The sequence below is a fragment of the Entelurus aequoreus genome, linkage group LG02 (genome assembly GCF_033978785.1).
Source record: "Entelurus aequoreus isolate RoL-2023_Sb linkage group LG02, RoL_Eaeq_v1.1, whole genome shotgun sequence".
NCBI classification, from domain to species: Eukaryota; Metazoa; Chordata; class Actinopteri; order Syngnathiformes; family Syngnathidae; genus Entelurus; species Entelurus aequoreus.
Genome location: NC_084732.1, coordinates 20372566 through 20384963, shown reverse-complemented (window position 1 = coordinate 20384963; position 12398 = coordinate 20372566). Strand labels below are relative to the sequence as shown.

Here is a 12398-nt window from a genome sequence, read left to right as displayed (position 1 = left end):
GTTGCATTTATGCATATAGACAGCATTTTAAATGAAACATGGAAAAGCAGAAGTATTCATTTCAAAGTTCATTAGTTTGATAAGTTGACAGTGGAATTTGTCATTGCATACAGAGCAAGTGCTGCCCTAAAAGGTACTGCTGGGATTTGAACCCAGTATCTCCTGTTTACAAGACAGTCACTTTAACCAACTAAACCACAGCACCACTTCTCCTGCCTGGATTAATTCTAAAACTTCCACACACTGAGCTACTTTCACCTCAAAAGGAACCACTGGGATTTGTTGTCATAATCTCAGACAGACACTTTAACTAAGCCACAGCACCACCTGAGATTGACAATCAAATATGTAAAGATTTGCAGTTTGCAGACTGAAACTGTACTCCTGTGTCAATGTTCAGAGTGGTTGGCCTGAGCCTGCAGTTGGACATATTAACCTGCAGATAGACATTAAAATCTGTGAGGGATATTTACAATGTAACACCAGAATAAATTGCATTTATGCAGATTCACAGATATTCAAAAAAAATCATGGAAAGGTCAATTTAATATGTTCAGATGTTTTTAATACCAAATTGTATTGGCCCGGTACCGGTCCGTGGATCGATTGGTACCGGGCCGCACAAGAAAAAATAAAATAAAATAAAATAAAATAATAATAATTATAATAAAAAAAATTATTAAAAACAATTATTAAATCAACATAAAAAACACAAGATACACTTACAATTAGTGCACCAACCCAAAAAACCTCCCTCCGACATTTACACTCATTCGCACAAAAGGGTTGTTTCTTTCTGTTATTAATAATTCTGGTTCCTACATTATATATCAATATAGATCAATACAGTCTTCAGGGATACAGTCCGTAAGCACACATGATTTTATTTTTTTATGACCAAAAAAATAAATATAAAAAAATAAAAATGAATACAAAAAATAAATAAATAAATTCCCCCCTCCCCCGGTCCGTGGGACAAATTTTCAAGCGTTGACCAGTCCGCAGCTACAAAAAGGTTGGGGACCACTGCTTTAACGGTTAAATATGTATGCACTAAGCTACTGTTACTTCAAAAGGCACTGCTGGGATTTGAACCCAGGATCTCCTGTTTGCTTGAAAGTCTTTTGTTGACAAGATTAATTCTAAAATTTCCAAGCACTGAGCTATTTTCAACTAAAAAGGAACCTCTGGGATTTGAACCCCGGATCTCCTGTTTACTAGACAGGCACTTTAACCAACTAAGCCACAGCACCTGATAGATAACCAATTCTGTAAAAAATTGCAATGTAGAACTAGAAGTTGCATTTATGCAGATTCACAGCTTTTCCAAAGAAACATAGAATAGCAAATATATTAATGGATATATATATATATATATTGCATACAGAACCAGTACCATGTACATTTGTGTGTATAGTGTGTTGTGCTGTGTCCAGTTGCATTAAAGCAGATTCACAGCTATTCCAAAGCAACAAAGAAAGCAATGTTTAATATGTTTCCATCTCCAAATTTAGTGTGATAGGTAGACAGTGGAAATGGCCCTTGCATACAGAGCTAGTGCTGCCCTAAAAGGCACTGCTGGGATTCAAACCCAGGATCTCCTGTTCACTAGACAGGTGCTTTAACCAACTAAGCCACAAGGCCATATACAATGTTGCAGATAGACAATCTTTATATATGTGGGACATGTACGTTGTAAGCCTGTATGGCTGTAAGGTTGCAGCTATTTAAATGAAATATGCAATGTGATACGTTCAGGTGTTTTCATCTCCAAATTTCATTAGTTTGATAGGTAAACAGTGGAATTTGTCCTTACTTACAGAGATAGTACTGCCCCAAAAGGCACTGCTGGGATTTGAACCCAGGATCTCCTGTTTACTAGACAGGAACTTTAACCAACTAAGCCACAGCACCAATTGTTAAAGTTGCAGGTAGAAAATCAAATATGTGTGAGACATTTACCTTGTAACGGTAATAGGTTGCATTTATGCAGATTCACAGCAATTTAATTGATACATGGAAAGGTAAATTTGATATGTTCAGATGTTTTTGTCTCCAAATTTCAATAGTTTGAAAGGTAAACAGTGTGATTTGTCCTTGTATGCAGAGTTTGTGCTCTGTACCCTCATGCTCCCGCTCCTGATGACTAGATTAACTCTAAAACATTTAACGGTTAGCTACGTATGCACTAGGCTACTTTCACTTCAAAAGGCACTGCTGGGATTTGAACCCAGGATCTCCTGCTTGCTAGACAGGCACTTTAACCAACTAAGCCACAGCACCTGATAGATAACAAGTTCTGTAAAAAATTGCAATGTAGAACTAGAAGTTGCATTTATGCAGATTCACAGATATTCCAAAGCCACATGGAAAGGCACATTTAATATGTTTTCATAAGTTTGATCGGTAGAGAGTGGAACTTGTCCTTGCATACCAATTAGTGCTGCCCAAAAGGCAATGCTGAATTTCGGACCCAGTATTGCCTGTTTACTCGGCAGGTGCTTTAACCAACTAAGCCTCAGAACCGCTTGCGAGTCTTCTGTTGAGTAGATTAATTCTAAAACTTCCACGCACTGAGCTACTTTCACCTCAAAAGGAGCCACTGGGATTTGAACCTAGACTCTCCTGTATACTAGACTGGCTCTTTAACCAACTAAGCCTCAGCACCACCTGAGGTTGACAATCAAACCTGTAAAAATGTGCACATCTGATTGACAATCAAATCTGTAAAAGTTTGCAATGCAGCACCAGAAGTGGTATTTAAGCAGATTCACAGCTATTCGAAAGCAACATGAAAACGCAAACATCTCCAAATTTCATTAGCTCAATTGGTAGACAGTGGGATTTGTCTTTGCATACAGTTTGTGCTGCCCTAAAATGCACCGCCAGGATTTGAACCCAGGATCTCATGTTTACTAGATAGACGCTTTAACCAACTAATCCACAGCGCCACCTGAGATAGCCTATCAAATCTTCAAAAATGTGCAGATTTGATTGACAATCAAATCTGTAAAAATGTGCAATGCAACACCAGAAGAGTTATTTAAGCAGATTCACAGCTATCCGAAAGCAACCATCTCCAAATGTCATTAGTTTGATTAGTAGACAGTGGAATTTGCCTTTGCATACAGTTTGTGCTGCCCTAAAAGGCACTGCTGGGATTTGAACAGAGGATCTCCTGTTTACTAGACAGGCACTTTAACCAACTAAGCCACAGCACCGCTTGGAAGTCTTCTGTTGACTAGATTAATTCTAAAATTTCCAAGCACTGATCTACTTTCACCTCAAAAGGAACCACTGGGATTTGAACCCGGAATCTCCTGTTTACTAGACAGGCTCTTTAACCAACTAATCCTCAGCACCACCTGAGATTGACAATCAAAACTGTAAAAATGTGCAGATCTGATTGACAATCAAATCTGTAAAAGTTTGCAATGCAGCACCAGAAGCGGTATTTAAGCAGATTCACAGATACCGTATTTCCTTGAATTGGCGCAGGGAATATAGTATTTGCACGTCTAGAATTACTGCCGGGTCAAACTCGTTTCTCAAAATAATTAACGCATGCTTGGCCTTATCGCCGGTTTATTATTGAAGCCGGATCAAATTCGTTTCGCAAAATATTAATTTTATTATTGCATTTCTATAATTTTCACCGGGTCAAACTCGTTTTGCAAAATATTTAGCATATGGCTAGAACTTCCACCGGGTCAAATTCGTTACGTCACGAGTGACGCATCTGTCCTCATTTTCAAAATGGAGGAAGCTGCTTTCAGTAGTTTACAATCGCACAAAGGAAAAAAGATAAAGAGCTATTCAGTAGGATTTAAGGTCCAAGCTATTGAATACCGGTACAGTATGCTAAAGAGAACAGTAAGCAGCTATGTTTTATTAATATACCGTAGCTGCGTGTGTGAAATACTGTATAAGTCATTAAATGACTCCCGCCTCCTGGTGGTAGAGGGCGCTGCCGCGCTAGTGATCCTTCTTGCGACTTCCGGTACTGCAGAAGAAGTGAACACACGCAGCAAGAGATTTTTTTTTCTTCCTTTTAACAAGGAGGATTACATACCGGTATCTAAAATAAAACAGTTTTCTAAACTGGACTTTCAATCGAAGCAGGAGGTAATAATTAAAGGAATATCTCCATCGAGACAGAGAGACTTTTAAAACTGAAAAAAGAAAATAATGAAGACTTCTATAAACAAGTTATCGATGCTTTTGGTCAGAAGGAGCTGCAAATGGACTCCATTTATAAGTACAGGTAAGACCATAATAACGTTTTTTTTAATTAAATGTGGTTTTCATGATGGTATGCTTACATCACACTCAAAGCGCACGCCTAAATTTTATGGATTCCTTTTGGTAAACGGCGGAGTGAGAAGAGGTTTTAAAATAATTACCGCATGCACGGCCATCCCGCCGGTTTCCGGTAAACGCAGGAGTGACAGGAGGTTTTAAATTAATTAACGCCCCTGCGGCTATTCAAAGAAATACGGTATTCGAAAGCAACATGGAAAGGCAAACATCTCCAAATTTCATTAGCTCAATTGGTAGACAGTGGGATTTGTCTTTGCATACAGTTTGTGCTGCCCTAAAAGGCACCGCCAGGATTTGAACACAGGATATCATGTTTACTAGACAGACGCCTTAACCAACTAATCCACAGCGCCACCTGAGATTGCCTATCAAATCTGCAAAAATGTGCAGATTTGATTGACAATAAAATCTGTAAAAATGTGCAATGTAGCATCAGAAGAGTTATATAAGCAGATTCACAGCTATTCGAAAGCAACCATCTTCAAATGTCATTAGTTCTATTAGTAGACAGTGGAATTTGCCTTTGCATACAGAGTTTGTGCTGCCCTAAAAGGCACTGCTGGGATTTGAACCCAGGATCTCCTGTTTACTAGACAGGCGCTTTAACCAACTAAGCCACAGCACCGCTTGAAGGTCTTTTGTTGACAAGATTAATTCTAACATTTCCAAGCACTGAGCTACTTTCACCTCAAAAGGAACCTCTGGGATTTGAACCCAGAATCTCCTGTTTACTAGACAGGCACTTTAAACAACTAAACCACAGCACCACCTGCGATTGACAATCAAAACTGTAAAAATGTGCAGATGTGATTGACAATCAAATCTGTAAAAGTTTGCAATGTAGCACCAGAGGTGGTATTTAAGCAGATTCACAGCTATTCAAAAGCAACAAATCTCCAAATTTCATTAGCTAAATTGGCAGACAGTGGGATTTGTCTTTGCATACAGAGTTTGTGCTGCACTACAAGGCACTGCTGGGATTCGAACCCAGGATCTCCTGTTTACTAGACAGGCGCTTTAACCAACTAAGCCACAGCACCATGTTTTATATTGTAGATAGACAATTAAATCTGTAATCGGAAATTTGCATTGGAACACCCAAATAAGTTGCATTTATGCAGACTCACAGATATTCCAAAGCCACATGGAAAGGCACATTTAATATGTTTTCATAAGTTTGATCGGTAGAGAGTGGAACTTGTCCTTGCATACCAATTAGTGTTGCCCAAAAGGTAATACTTGGTTTCGAACCCAGGATTAACTGTTTACTAGGCAGGTGCTTTAACCAACTAAGCCTCAGCGCCACATGTAACATTACAGGTAGAAAATCTAATATGTGTGGGACATTTACCTTGTAACGGTAATAGATTGCATTTATGCAGATTCACAGCAATTTAATTGAAACATGGAATGGCAAATTTGATATGTTCAGACTTTTTTGTCTCCAAATTTCAATAGTTTGATAGGTAAACAGTGTGTTTTGTCCTTGTATGCAGAGTTTGTGCTCTGTACCCTCATGCTCCCGCTCCTGATGACGAGATTAACTCTAAAACTTTAGCGGTTAAATACGTATGCACTAAGCTCCTTTCACTTCAAAAGGCACTGCTGGGATTTGAACCCAGGATCTCCTGTTTACTAGACAGGCACTTTAACCAACTAAGCCACAGCACCTGATAGGTAACCACTTCTGTAAAAAATTGCAATGTAGAACTAGAAGTTGCATTTATGCAGATTCACAGCTTTTCCAAACCAACATAGAATAGCGTATATGTTAATGCATATATATATATTGCATACAGAACCAGTACCATGTGCATTTGTGTGTATAGTGTGTTGTGCTGTGTCCAGTTGCATTAAAGCAGATTCACAGCTATTCCAAAGCAACAAAAAAAGGAATGTTTAATATGTTCAAATGCTTTCATCTCCAAATTTAGTGTGATAGGTAGACAGTGGAAATGGCCCTTGCATACAGAGCTAGTGCTGCCCTAAAAAGCACTGCTGGGATTCCAATCCAGGATCTCCTGTTTATTAGACAGGCACTTTAACCTACTAAGCCACATACAATGTTGCAGATAGACAATCTTAATATATGTAGGACATTTACGTTGCAAGCCTGTAAGGTTGCAGCTATTTAAACATGTAATGGCCAATTTGATACAGTGAGGTGTTTTCATCTCCATATTTCATTAGTTTGATAGGCAAACAATGGAATTTGTCCTTACTTACAGAGATGGTACTGCCCCAAAAGGCACTGCTGGGATTTGAACCCAGGATCTCCTGTTTACTAGACAGGCACTTTAACCAACTAAGCCACAGCACCATGCATTAAGTGGCAGGTAGGACATCTAATATGTGTGGGGCATTTACCTTGTAACGGTAATAGGTTGCTTTTATGCAGATTCACAGCAATTTAATTGAAACATAGAATGTGTAATTTCAACATTTTCAGATGTTTCCGGCCCCAAATTTAAATAGTTTGATAAGTAAACAGTAGGGGTGTGGGAAAAAATCGATTCGAATTCGAATCACGATTCTCACGTTGTGCGATTCAGAATCGATTCTCATTTTTAAAAAATCGATTTTTATATATATATTTTTTTTTTTATTGATTTATTTTTTTAAATTAATCAATCCAACAAAATAATACACAGTAATACCATAACAATGCAATCCAATTCCAAAACCAAACCCGACCCAGCAACACTCAGAACTGCAATAAACAGAGCAATTGAGAGGAGACACAAACACGACACAGAACAAACCAAAAGTAGTGAAACAAAAATTAATATTATCAACAACAGTATGAATATTAGTTACAATTTTAACATAGCAGTGATTAAAAATCCCTCATTGACATTATCATTAGACATTTATAAAACATTTAAAAAAGAACAATAGTGTTACAGTGGCTTACACTTGCATCACATCTCATAAGCTTGACAACACACTGTGTCCAATATTTTCCACAAAGATAAAAAAAGTCATATTTTTGGTTCATTTAATAGTGAAAACAAATTTACATTATTGCAATCAGTTGATAAAACATTGTCCTTTACAATTATAAAAGCTTTTTACAAAAATCTACTACTCTGCTTTAGTGTGATAGGTAGACAGTGGAAATGGCCCTTGCATACAGAGCTAGTGCTGCCCTAAAAGGTACTGCTGGGATTCGAACCCAGGATCTCCTGTTTACTAGACAGGAACTTTAACCAACTAAGCCACAGCACCATGTTTGGCCCTGTGCAATGTAGAACTAGAACTTTTCCAAAGCGACATAGAATAGCAAATATATTATTGCATATAAATTGCATACAGATCCAGTACCATGTACATTTGTGTGTATAGTGTGTTGGGCTGTGTCCAGTTGCATTAAAGCAGATTCACAGCTATTCCAAGGCAACAAAAAAAGAACGTTTAATATGTTCAAATGTTTTCATCTCCAAATTTAGTGTAATAGGTAGACAGTGGAAATGGCCCTTGCATACAGAGCTAGTGCTGCCCTAAAAGGTACTGCTGGGATTCGAACCCAGGATCTCCTGTTTACTAGACAGGCGCTTTAACCAACTAAGCCACAACACCATGTATGATGTAACAGATAGGCACTCTTAATATATGTGGGACATTTACGTTGTAAGCCTGTAAGGTTGTAAGGTTGCAGCTATTTAAATGAAACACGCAATGGCCAATTTGATACGTTCAGGTGTTTTCATCTCCAAATTTCCTTAGTTTGATAGGTAAACAGTGGAATTTGTCCTTGCATACAGAGATAGTACTGCCCCAAAAGGTACTGCTGGGATTCGAACCCAGGATCTCCTGTTTACTAGACAGGCACTTTAACCAACTAAGCCACAGCACCATGTTTGGCCCTGTGGACACAAATAGGCCTGAGTGGGGTTTTTTGACAAAAAAAATTGAGTTACATTATTTTTCCCGAATTTTTCTCCCCCCCTTTTTTGGAGAAACCATTGAATACAAATGACAGAGATTATTCAAAACAGGTTTTTATTTTATTTTATTTTAAAAAAAGTTGTTGGAAAGTACACAATTGTTGTTATTGTGTACTACTGTTGAAGACAATGCACACTTCATGCACATGTAATGTATCACTATAATGATGAATAAATGTTATAATTCCACTCGAGTTTTTGCAGAAGCCTATGCAGAAGCTGCTTTTTAGCTTGAATTTGTTTGTTGTGGCAGTCTTGTTCGCCTCGTAGTGAGATGTATTTCCCTCACTCGGCTGGATGCTGTTTCAGATGCTGGAATAAGTTGGGCTGCTGCCTTTTTTAAACAAACTTTGCAGCGTGCAGTCATTTGTTCCATGCCCACTATTCTTAAGCACTGACAACACTTATTTTCTTTGGAAAAAACGTTTCGCTCTCGTTAGCATTAGCATTAGCCATGTTTTGCTATGGCCCCTTCTATGGTTATGCAGGGTAAATCCCACCTAACCTTATCCTCGTCCACACACACACCAGTGTTTCCCATAAACTGCCAAGATACCTGTGGCGGTGGGGGCGTGGCTATGGGCGTAGCTATGGGCGTAGCTATGGGCGTGGTCACCATGACATCATCGAGTAATTTGCATAATTTACTACAATGATATGATTTTCTCTAAAAAGGCTCAAAAAATGTATACTTACTAATTAATAATAACAGTTTTGTTTTAAACATCCATCCATCCATCCATCCATTTTACAATATAATTACAACACTTTATGTACATATTTATGTACAGATTTGAACAATAAGTTATTCACTGAAATATATTTATTAATTGTGGTTCTTACAAAAAATATATATTATAAAAATTTAACTTTAGCCTACTACTACAACCATATTATTTACCAGCAACATAAAGTGAAACAGAGGCAGAGGTGTCCTGCCACAGTCAGTAACAAATAAACAGAAAACAGTAGTGGTGGTATATAGACACAAAGCTTCATCAAACATCTGATCCACTGAACAAAGAGCTCCAAAAATCTTGAACCTACACTTCTCTTTTTTAAAGTAAATCTGAACAGCCGATATGGGCATCTACATCAACTATATGATTTGCCTGAGAAGCTGGACAGGACAAAAAACAAAAAACAAAAAAATACAATAAAATAAAAACATAAAAAAAAAAAAATTAAAACATTTATTTTTTATTTTTGTGGCGGCCTTAATTCTTTCGTGGTGGGCCGCCACAAATAAATGAATGTGTGGGAAACACTGCACACAATGGTCATGTGGTATTCATGTGTGATTTCCACGAGCGTCTGTACAGACGAAAGGAGAAACACGGGCATGTCTGGATGACTCGCCTCCATATTTCCAGTGGTTAGCTCAGAGTTACGAAACCGCTTCTTTCTGACGTCACTTCCTGTCTTTCTGGGGTCACTTCCTCTCCGAAGTCAGTTTGTAAACAATCGATGAGTCCATACAAAGCTAAGAGCCGGAGATTCAAGAAATACACGGCTCACTTACCCGTGTAATTATCCGTTTAAGGAGTTATCCGGCTTAATGTAGACAGGGCCTATGCTTGTTGATCTCCGGTAAGGAAATAAGCGAGGACTACGGAAGCTCAAGGGGGCAAAAGGTATACCGTAGGAAGTTTTTTTTAAACGTCTGCAACAATTTTATAGATATATCGCCCAGGCCTATACAGCAATACCAAAAGGCAACAAACAGGGGACATTGCACATGCGAAACGCATGTCAACAGATGCCTTTTCTGTTTCTATAATCCAGGAATCCTTGCACAAATGACTGTTCTGTATCATATAACATCTCATTACATTAGTTTATTTGAATGTTCCATCCAAATAAAGACACTTTGTTCTCCCATCATCCAGGCTCTCTCTGGGATCATTCTTCAGCTCTGTCTTCTCTCTTCTCAAATCACATTACCCTGCAAGCTCCATTTGCAAGATCGCACAGACATGTGAGAAACCTGAGATTGTGTGCAATAATGTGAGAGTATAGCTCCCACTGGGAAACGCTAGTACCGAATCCCTGCACATTATTACCGTGGCACCATGCATTTCCCCGAAGGCAACGGTAGACACCGGAGAAGTAAAAGTATTTTGGTAAAAAACGCCACTTCTCGATGAATCCCCTATTAAAACGCCACTACCTTGAGTTGTTTGTAATTATTCAAAGCTGTCACTTGCGAGCCGGAGACCTTCAAGTGACATTTAGGGAGTTTAAATAACTGAGCCAGACACTTAGCCTAATGGCCGCTGTCAGGAGGAAAACAATATCTGCAACTTAGTGCGTCAGGTTTGCTAATAATGTCCTGGTGTGCTGTCAGTCTGGCAGATGAAGGCACAATAGTACGCTGAAGAGAAAAAGCTCGAAAAAGCTAATTGCCTCTAAAAGCCCACTCAGCCGTTCTGCGGCTGCTACATGTTTCGCAGATGTCTTTCCCAGCTGCTGGTACTTTGTGCAACATGGAAGAGAGAAAAGTTGAAACGGTACTCCAATAGTGACAGTCGTGACACAATCCATGGTTGTACGTTTTTCATTATTCTACCTGATTTGGCTCGGCTGTCTGCGCTTAATCCCTGCCAACTTGTTGATTGTCAGTTTGCAGACACATTTCTGGAGAGGAGCCCGGGAGTATTTGCAGCCGGACCTCTGTCGGGAGTGCCAAGCAACACAGCCACAAATTGGAATGTGGTGCAGCTCTGGGAAAGCTGCCAAGATTTAAATTAGACAATAACCTCTTGCTCTCTCCATATTGCCTCTCTTTTCCAGCTGCAGGCCTGGCCATTTGTTTAATACAGTCAGACTCGCAGTATATAATAGACTGATATATGAGTCACCGCTCAGCAGTTTGTGTTTTTCAGATATATAGAGATTGAACAACTGGTCTTTTCACATTTTTTTTTGTTGCTCACTGCAGGTTTATGCTATGAATACCGGAGGGGACAGAGGTGGCACATGTGTTTAGTCACACTAAAGGGAAGAGAAACAGCTACACTTAACGATTCAGAGGGAACGTGCACAGAACCAATTGGAATTGAACAACACAACAGATGGATTGCATCCCAAATGAGCATGTACTAAAGAGCTGCACACATGTTCACAAAATCAGCTTCTTGGTTTCCTGGCCAGGAAACATTGGATTGTGTTAATTCTACCGTCCTGAAGCCTGTTCTAAAAAATGTATTAGCCAGCAACAGCACAGTGGGAAGCCAGAACTATGTGTGTGTGTTGCTACAGTAGAGTTTTATCTGAGTCCCACAACCCATTGCTGCCCAATGAACCAGCAAATACAACAGCCATCACCATTGGTGCACCCTACAACACACACAACAGTCCGGTTTACACTAGACGTGCATTTAGAGACTTAGACTTAGACTTAGACTTCCTTTTACTGTCATTCAAATTTGAACTTTGCTGTACAGATTACTGTTGTAATGATACCAATATTTTGGTAACGGTACTAAAATTATTTCGGTACTTTGCGGTACTTTTCTAAATAAAGGGGACCACAAAAAAATTGCATTATTGGCTTTATTTCAACCAAAAATCTTAGGGTTGATTAAACATATGTTTCTTATTGCAGTTAAGTCCTTAAATAAAATAGTGAACATAAAAGACAACTTGTCTTTTAGTAGTAAGTAAACAAACACAGGCTCCTAATTAGTCTGCTGACGTATGCAGTAACATATTGTGTCATTTTACATTCTATTACCGGTAGTTTGTCAACATTACTAAGGACGTGGTAAAAAATGTATTTATTAATCCACTAGTTCGTTTACTGTTAAAATCAGCTTACTTGGGGGCAGCACGGTGGAAGAGGGGTTAGTGCATCTGCTTCACAATACGAAGGTCCTGAGTAGTCCTGAGTTCAATCCCGGGCTCGGGATCTTTCTGTGTGGAGTTTGCATGTTCTCCCCATGACTGCTTGGGTTCCCTCCGGGTACTCCGGCTTCCTCCCACCTCCAAATACATGCACCTTGGGATAGGTTGACTGGCAACACTAAATGGTCCCTAGTGTGTGAATGTGAGTGTGAATGTTGTCTGTCTATCTGTGTTGGCCCTGCGATGAGGTGGCGACTTGTCCAGGGTGTACCCCGCCTTCCACCC

At 39.1% G+C, this 12398-nt stretch overlaps 1 protein-coding gene and 11 non-coding genes across 13 annotated transcripts in view; 1 reads left to right on the top strand and 11 right to left on the bottom strand.

Annotated features, from left to right (window-relative positions):
- Window positions 1-12398, top strand: part of LOC133662748 (TOX high mobility group box family member 3-like) — a 165773-nt gene that overhangs the window by 46722 nt on the left and 106653 nt on the right. The gene's annotated exons all lie outside the window — the stretch shown is intronic.
- Window positions 132-205, bottom strand: trnat-ugu (transfer RNA threonine (anticodon UGU)). The gene has a single exon. It is a non-coding gene; the product is annotated as a tRNA-Thr (tRNA).
- On the bottom strand, window positions 1571-1644 carry trnat-agu (transfer RNA threonine (anticodon AGU)). Its single transcript has one exon. It is a non-coding gene; the product is annotated as a tRNA-Thr (tRNA).
- On the bottom strand, window positions 1841-1914 carry trnat-agu (transfer RNA threonine (anticodon AGU)). The gene has a single exon. It is a non-coding gene; the product is annotated as a tRNA-Thr (tRNA).
- trnaa-agc (transfer RNA alanine (anticodon AGC)) lies at window positions 2210-2283 on the bottom strand. Its single transcript has one exon. It is a non-coding gene; the product is annotated as a tRNA-Ala (tRNA).
- Window positions 4872-4945, bottom strand: trnat-agu (transfer RNA threonine (anticodon AGU)). Its single transcript has one exon. It is a non-coding gene; the product is annotated as a tRNA-Thr (tRNA).
- On the bottom strand, window positions 5287-5360 carry trnat-agu (transfer RNA threonine (anticodon AGU)). Its single transcript has one exon. It is a non-coding gene; the product is annotated as a tRNA-Thr (tRNA).
- On the bottom strand, window positions 5918-5991 carry trnat-agu (transfer RNA threonine (anticodon AGU)). The gene has a single exon. It is a non-coding gene; the product is annotated as a tRNA-Thr (tRNA).
- trnat-agu (transfer RNA threonine (anticodon AGU)) lies at window positions 6567-6640 on the bottom strand. The gene has a single exon. It is a non-coding gene; the product is annotated as a tRNA-Thr (tRNA).
- trnat-agu (transfer RNA threonine (anticodon AGU)) lies at window positions 7475-7548 on the bottom strand. Its single transcript has one exon. It is a non-coding gene; the product is annotated as a tRNA-Thr (tRNA).
- On the bottom strand, window positions 7826-7899 carry trnat-agu (transfer RNA threonine (anticodon AGU)). The gene has a single exon. It is a non-coding gene; the product is annotated as a tRNA-Thr (tRNA).
- trnat-agu (transfer RNA threonine (anticodon AGU)) lies at window positions 8103-8176 on the bottom strand. Its single transcript has one exon. It is a non-coding gene; the product is annotated as a tRNA-Thr (tRNA).